Here is an 8,938-nt window from a genome sequence, read left to right as displayed (position 1 = left end):
AAGATTGGTTCACAGATAACTGTAGACTGCGCTATGAATCGGCTGATGTAGTTCAGCCTTCCCAGGAAACTCATCACATCTTTCTTATTCTTCGGCGGTGGTAATTCTTGAATGGCTTTGACCTTTGATGGATCCAGTTCTATTCCTCGGCGGCTCACAATAAACCCAAGCAACTTCCCAGCAGGAACCCCAAATGCACACTTTGCGGGGTTTAGTTTCAGGTTGTACCTCCGCAGTCTGTTGAAAAACTTCCTCAGATCTTCTATGTGGTCAGTGGACTTCTTGGATTTGATGATAACACCATCCACATATAACTCTATTTCGTTGTGTATCATATCATGGAAAATGGTTGTCATGGCCCTCATGTAGGTGGTCCCTGCATTTTTCAGGCCGAATGGCATCATCTTAACAATACACTCCCCATGGCGCAATGAAAGCCGTTTTCTCAGAATCTTCCTCATCCATCCAAATCTGATGATAACCAGCGAAGCAATCCACGAACGACTGTAGCTCATGCGCAATTGTCAATCAGGATGTGTATATTCGGCAAAGAGAAGTCGTCTTTCGGACTGGCCAAGTTGAGATCCATGTAGTCGACACAGACTCTGACCTTCCCATCCTTCTTTGGTACTGGAACAATATTGGCTAACCATGTCGGGTACTCAACCACCCTGAGAACCTTAGCTTTGATCTGCTTGGTGACTTCTTCCTTGATTTTCAGACTCATATTAGGTTTGAGCTTTCTGAGCTTTTGCTTTACCGGTGGACACATTGGATCGGTTGGCAGTTTGTGAGCCATAATAGACTTACTCAGACCGGTCATGTCATCATACGACCAGGCGAGTATGTCCTCATATTCCTTTAGAAACTCTGCGTATGCTTCCTTCTCTGATGGCGATAAGTGAATGCTGATTCGTGTTTCCTTGACATTTTCTGCATCTCCCAGGTTAACAATTTCGGTTTCGTCCAGGTTGGACTTAGGTCTGTTTTCAAAGTTCTCAACTTCTCTGACAATCTCCTCAGGTATGTCATCTTCTTCTGAATCAATGTCCGTTTGTTGCGTTGTCTCATTGCATGTCACAGTCATTGGTTCATCAAGATAAGTAATAGTAATGCTGTATAGGTAAAGTAAGGAGGAAAACGATAGAAATAAATATTAATTCATTGGAAAAATCAAACATGCTTTGATAAATTGAATAATTGTTTCGAACATTGAAGATCTTATTGCGGAAATTGAAGAAATGCGAAAAGAAAATAAAACAGTGAATAATGCTTGTTTTAGCCTTGCTACCCCGAAGCTCGTCGGGCTCTGGTGGTCCTGATGGTCCAATTGTTGAGGTATGCCCCTCTGCTCACAGCTTGTATGGAAGGACCTTCCTCCCCCTCCTCCTCAAGAATAACACAGCAATCCATATCATTGTCCTCTAGAAACAAGTTTTTCACTGTCGCGAGTGCTTCTTCTTCCTCTGTCCCATAGACGACGTCGGCCTGTTGGAAAGTCTGCTCCAGGTGTGGTATTGGTTGCTCTAACGGGTAGTAAGGACCGCGCCATGGTGGCGACCAATTATTGAACTCCTCCCAGGTATATTCATATCCCAAACCGAAAGTAGTGCCATGTTTCTTGAGTTTTATAGGTTTAGAGATCCCTTGGAGATTCTTGCCGAGTCCTTTGCCAGGTTCGTACCCACTCCAATTCAGTATACTCTCGATCTTGTTATCCCACCATTTGTCTTTGTCGACAGCATTGACCCGCTCGATATGGTGGTAAGTTTCTCCACCTAGCTTTCTTCTTCCTCCTATTGCCGAAATGGTCTGGCGACTGTATATAGGATTGCTGCCGTCACCGTGAATGATCACTTCCTGGTGATTCCATTCGAACTTTACGGCCTGATGCAGCGTTGAAGCTACGGCCCCAGCAGCATGAATCCAGGGTCGTCCTAGCAGCAAGTTGTAGGATGCTGGCACATCTATCACTTGAAAATCGACCTCGAACCAGGTTGGTCCCATCTGCAGACACAGGCTAATCTCACCGATGGTGGACCTCTGAGACCCATCAAAAGCTTTTACGTTGATTGCTCCTTCTTTTATCTCATGCAGCCCTTTGCCCAACTTCTTGAGTGTTACCAAAGGACAGATGTTAAGGCTGGAACCCCCATCGATCAGGATCCTGGTGATGAAATAGTCCTCGCATTGCAAGGTGATGTGCAGGGATTTGTGGTGACCCAACCCTTCAGCTGGCAGCTCGTCCTCATAGAAGGTGATTTTATGGCTTTCTAATACTTGTCCCACCATGTTAGCCATTTCCCCGCCAGTGATGTTACTTGGCACGTATGCTTCACTCAGCACCTTCAACAGAGCATTTTTGTGTGTCTTGGAATTCTGCAGCAATGAGAGGATGGATATCTGTGCTGGTGTTTTGTTTAGCTGGTCAATGACCGAATACTCCTTGGCCTGTATTTTCCTCCAAAGGTCGTCCGGACCCGTCTCAATGATGGGTGGCCGGTTGGAGGCCTGCTTGCTTGACTCAGCTAGGTGTTCAGGGGTATAGACTCTCCCAGTTCTTGCCATACCCTGTGCTGCAATAGTCTCTTCGAACCTGACCTTGCCTTTCTCCTTGCCTCGGCTGTATAATCCCATGGTATAGCTTTTGTATGGAATGATGGCATGGTAGACATCGCGACGGGAACCGGTGCGGCCACCTTTACTTCGAATGGGACATGTTCTTTGGGTGGCAAAACTGCAACCTCAAATGGTGCTGGTGCCTTTGCTGATGGCGTTGCTTCAAACTCAAGAGGCATAGACACGTCTACCTCGGTATCCTTAGACGGTTGGATGTGGACTATAATTGGATTGAGAGTAACTACTGGTTTCTTTGGGTCATCGCCTTCTACGATCAACCCGATGGATCCTTTGGGATCCCAATCATCCTCCACTTCAATCATGTGGATACCCCTGCCTTTATGGTCTGGTAGAGGGTTGTTGCAGACGTTCAGAGCGGCTTCCTTTGCTACAATGACTTTGTTATCAATCAGAGAGTGTATCTTGTCTTTTAAAGAGCGGCATTCATCGATGGTGTGTCCCTTCATGCTGGAGTGGTATGTACAAGACTTGTTTGGGTTAACCCACTGAAAAGGATTCTCAAGGGTTGTAGCAGGGACGGGGTGACATAATCGGTGACTTTGAGTCTCTCATATAGCTGGTAAATGGGTTCCGCGATGGCTGTGTATTGTTTTGGAGGCCTCCGATCAAAATTTGGTCGAGGCCTAGGGAAGTTTTGGCGTGCGGGGGGTGATTGGTAGTGAGATTGTTGGGCATTGTAAGTTTGGTAGATGTGAGCGGGCTGGGAGTATCTGGGCGAGGTAGGCTGATATGTAAGGGGTGGAGATGACTGAGAAGTTGGCGGTGGAGCTTGGTAGGAGGTTTCTTGGTAATTTGGGGCTGGCTGATATGTGAGTGGAGGTATGGGTAGGTTTGGTATTTGAGGGGAGACTTGATCCTTTGTGCAACCATCACGGCCCCTACGTCCCTCTTCTTAGACACACCACCAGACTGCAAGGCCTTATTTGTAGCTTGCAAGGCCTCGAAGTTTGTAACCATACCGCTCTTAATACCTTCTTCAATTTGTTCCCCCAGCTTGATAATGTCAGAAAACTTATGATTCTCAATCACCATCAATCGTTCATAGTATTGCGGGTCTTGAGTCCGGACAAAGAACTTGTTCATTTGTTCTTCTTCTAAGGCGGGTCTGACCTTAGCAGCCTCGGACCTCCAATGAGTAGCATACTCGCGAAATGTCTCTGTAGGCTTCTTCTCTAGATTCTGGATATAGAACACGTCTGGCGCATTCTTTGTGTTAAACCTGAACCTGTCCATAAAAACAGATGCCATACCTACCTAGCTTGACCACTTCTTAGGATCTTGGCTGATGTACCAAGATAGCGCATCTCCTTTCAGACTCCTCATGAACAGCTTCATGCGGATCCTTTCATCTTTTCCTACCCCGACCAGCTTGTCGTAGTATGTTCTCAGATGGACCCTTGGATTACCTGTACCGTCAAACATCTCGAACTTTGGAGGTTTGTACCCCTCCGGTAGTTTGACATCTGGTTGTATACAGAGGTCTTCATAGTTCAACCCTTTGATCCCTTTACTTCCTTCGACGCCGTGAACTCGGTTGGTTAGTTTCTTAAGTTCTTCAGCCAAGTTTCTGATGAGTAGATCCTTTTCATCGGACTCAAGCGTGCAAGATATAGGTTGGGTGGAGAGTGGCATGGACTCCACGTAGATGGGATTGTTATGGTGGCCTGGTGTGTGGGCGTGGAAATGGTCATTTGCGGAGTTTTGCGGTTCGTGGATGAGTAGTGGAATGTTGTTTGGAGTGTGGCAAGTGTTGTATTGGTTCTTTGTTGGAGCAGTGGGATGATTTGGTTATTTTTGAGGAGGTGCGAGGTTTTGAACATTGGGGAAGTTGGTGTCTGGGGTGCTGAGGGAGAAGGATAAGTTGGCCAAATTCCGAACCTGATCGAGCTCTTCCTGAAACTTCAACAATTTCTGCTCAAGTTGTGACACATTTTCGTTGGGATTCCGGATACCATGGCCATTAGTGGCCTCTGCTGTTGTGTTCTCTTTTCTGATGTTCAAATCTTCCATTTTGCCTTTGTTCTTGTTCTTAACAGGACTAAGAGGAGGAGTGGGTGGAGGGCCCCTGGATCTCATGGAATATGATGATGTTGCCAGAGTGCACGAACTAACCTTTGGGGAGGGGAATAACAAAACAAAAATATAAACAAAAGGTAACCAAGTTAGTGAGGATCATAAAAAGTGTTGCAATATTTAAACACGTAGTGCAGGAATGTAAATTGTGTCCTAATTTGGGAACCTCGTTGTGCCCGAGGTGGGCCTAGGGACAAGTTGATTTGGAGAACTTGGAATGCTAAATGCCTCATTTCATTGATAAAGATAAGACGAATCCCAAATCGACATTAAATAAACAGGAAATAAAAGTTACTAATGGCCACTGGCCTTGTTACATTTCAAGCGAAAAAGATAAATTCCTATCTACTTGGTCCCAGAAGGACCTTCCCCAGATTCGGCATCCTTGGCTCCTTCGAACAGCTTCCCCAACTCGCGAAGTCCTAGCAACAGGTATGCTCTGGCTAAGTATCCACCTTCAGCCCCTTTAGCCTCTTGACAATCTTCAACCCTTTTGAGAAACTTTCTTTCCAGTTCCACTACGCCTCGCTCCAAGTATCCAAGCTTTTTGTTGGCGTTGGTAGCCATGTCTTCCCATTCCTCGATCAGCTTCTGGTTGGACTCTTGTATTTCACGATGTTCACTTTCGCACTCATGGATCCTTTTGTGCAACTGGTTGTACTTGACTTGCGCCTCGGCCTTTTCATCTATAATCTTGTGACCTCGAACAAACCTTGGCTGGCCCAAACCATCATGATTGTCTTCCAACCAACCTGAATTGAAAGGAGTACAATTGGCATGGTATCTGTCTGGCTCTATGGTGTCTTTCCCCATCACGATCTTGCTATGCCACATGTGTTGGGCTTGGCACTTGTAGGGACTATCGTCGCCTTGGAAGTCGGATCGAAAGTGACTCATCTTGTCGACCCTGGGTATGACTTGCTTCCTACCCGCTTGCCTCATAACTCGCAGAGGGACGTAAGGGTAGGTTCCCCTTAGACCAATTAGTATCAGGAAAGGTGCGTCTCTAGATCGGACGATGAACTCGTCCGTCGGAAACCACTCGAACATCCACTGAACTTGTTCCTCGGTCAGATTATCAAATAGCTCAACCCATCCTTTAGCATCCTCAGGCTGAGCGAACATGTCAGGAATGTAACTCATTCGCTTTGGATGGTGGAAAGCGATGTGATCATCCCAGTCCCTACGCTAAATTTCTTGTCGATATTTGCCCTTTGGGAGATGCTCTATGAGCCAATGTTGAAGTAGCAGATTGCAGCCTTCGAAGTGTTTTGCTCCTTGTTGACACTTCTCTAAGGCTCGGTATATGTCTGCAATAATCATAGGTACAATGCTGAATGCCTGCCCACCAATCCCCTCCATTAGTGTTTTGGTCACCATAGCCAACCTAGTATGAATTCTACCTTTCTTCATTGGAAATACAATCAGACCCAGAAAGCAAAACATGAAGACGAAAACCCTGCGATGGATGTGTCCCAAGGATGTGATGGCAAACTTGCCAGAGTAGGTGCGGTAAGATTTGCTGTGACCGTACCTTTCATACAAGTAGTCAAAAGGGATGTATGAATCCTTCAAGCAAGTCAATTCCGGATTCTTCTTCAAACCCATCATTTTAAGGAAGCCCCTACCTTTGCGATTCTCAGGCATTAGCAAGCCCAGAGTTTCCCATACTAGACCGGCCAGTCTTCCTATCTCCTCCAGCAAAGGTGTTATTTCAATACCCCCAAAGCGGAATACGGCCCTTTCACAATCCCATAACAATGTGGCAGCTTCTATGATCATGTTATTGGGTTGGATTTCCAGGAGGGATGGTAGATTTCCCAGATATTTTCTAACGAGATTTGATCACTAGAGTGTAAATCTTTCCACCAGCTTAGCAACCTTGAGTGGATGTTGGTGACCATGGCGAATCTGGGGACTTCGTGCCTCATGTTTCTGTAAGGAAAATAAGGTTAGACCCTTCCCCCACCAGACTCGACTGTTTAATATCAATGATTATCAGGAAGCATCTAGTTCTCCAAATAAATGAACAGAACGTGACGACGTCCGTTTTACGTTTAGGGAAACCCAGTGGACTTTGGACAAGGCTATCTTAAAGGATCATTATGTGGACAACATAACTGATCCGGCTAGGTTTGACCATGATGCATGCACAATATAAACAGAGTAAGGTTTCTATGGGGTTTTAGACTGGTACCCTTGAGCGGACAACTCAAGGGGGAAGGCTCCGAACTGTCGACTGCACCACTGATCGACTAGTTTTACCGCAAATATGCCTTTCCGAATTTAGGGGGTAATGATATAGGAAGAGCGCAACCACTCATTATAAGCGTTGCTATAGGATTTGTTTGGCACGAGTGGAGTATGATGTTGAGCATGATTATGCAAAAAAAAAATTAAAAGCATGTTGGCATGTATTTGCACATTAAGAAAGCGATAAATACAACAGTTTCATAATTTAAAGCAATAAAGAAAAGAAAACAAGGAAGATATGTCAGTTTTGCTTCTAAAGAAGAAATTAAATGCTTAAAGGAATTAAACAGATAATTGCGCATAGAGAGAGGTAAAAATTCACAAGAATAATCTGAAATGGTAAAAGCCTAAAAAATCCCCAGCAGAGTCGCCATGCTGTCGAGCCCCCTTTATCCTTCGCGGAATCGAATTTATGACATTTTGGTTGGGACAACTCTTTCCTTTTGGGAAAGGGGTTTTGCAGTTTTGAAGAGTCACCACCTGACGATATTAAGGTGTGTTAGGGCACCTATAGGGTTCAACTACAACTACATTTGATAACCAGAGATAGGGTAAGGGCTTGAAATTATCCCAAAGGGAAGGTGTTAGGCACCCCTCAGGATCCACTAGTGTGGTTCCCGGCCAGATAATTCTATGTGAATTTGTGCAATTAACAAGTAAACAAACAAGGCTCAAATAAGAGGGGATTTTAAATACACAAGTGTTTGAAAATGATTAAATAAAATAAAGTTTTGAAAGAGTTATAACTAAGCATGCTGACGAATGTAAAGGGGGTCCTAGGTTTGTTTGTAATATGGATCACATCAATGCAATACCTGGTAATCACTCCTCAAAAGAGGGGATACATGTGGTATTAGCGCACTGGTCATCATATCCATATCTACCCTTCCCACCCCGTAAAGGTATTTAAAGCACGGATTGGTCTCCAACTCTATTGCGTGCTATTACCCGCCCCATTCCTATCAATCCCGAAGGAATTTTAGGACTACTATTCTTATAAAAGGGAGGATCTAGGCTGACTCTTATTTAAAGGTAACAAGGCTAAGGCGACATACAAAAACACGTAGGACTACATTCAAAGGGGAAACATGTAAGCAATTAGAAGGCTCATACAATCCTCCGCAAATAATACATATAAATAGCACAGCTCAAACACAGTTAAAGTCTATATTTTAAAAATCCTAAGGTAGGGGATTTGAGTCAGAACCAGATTCATTATGTAGCTCAGATAAGAAGTTCGAATCAGGCCTGCCTGCTGGTTGTACCAGTTACTAATTAAACAGAGGCGGATTAAATTTTATCATTATTATTACCTAAGGCTTGCTTAGGCGTAATAGTGATGTCCTAGGAGCATGATATCTATTGTTGATTAGGAGTGCAGTAAAATAGTAAACAATTCTAAACGAGCAATTTGGATCCTATAGGCATGCTTTCTAAACCATATTGCTAAAAGGAGTAAGTTGTTTAAACTGATTTAGAACAGTACGAGTCAAGCTGATTTTTTTTACTAAACTGGTTTTAGGTCCTATAGGCATGCTCTCTATTATAGTCGATTTTAATCTTATTGGCATGGTATCTAATTGATCATGAAGTGGAGTAGGCAGGGTTTACTTGACCACAGCGAAATTCCTATAGGCATAATTTCTATAAAGATATTGATTTTAATCTTACAGGCATGACATCTAATTTCGATGTTGATTTTAACCTTATAGGCATGATGTCTGATTATTGCCATTTAGATCCTATAGGCATGATGTCTAAGTGTGGAAATAAAATATGCAGAATTTATCAAACAGATCCTATAGGCATGATATCTAAATGTGGAAGTAAAACATGCAAAATTTATTAAACAGATCCTATAGGCAGGATATCTACCCTTAAAACATGCATAATTGCCCCATCCCTTTTTACTAGCCAACCCCAATGTTCGTTACAAATTATTACAGACCAAATACTTAAATTACAAAAGAAG

This window comes from Nicotiana attenuata, chromosome 5 (assembly GCF_001879085.1).
Source record: "Nicotiana attenuata strain UT chromosome 5, NIATTr2, whole genome shotgun sequence".
NCBI lineage: Eukaryota > Viridiplantae > Streptophyta > Magnoliopsida > Solanales > Solanaceae > Nicotiana > Nicotiana attenuata.
This window is presented reverse-complemented; position numbering follows the sequence as displayed.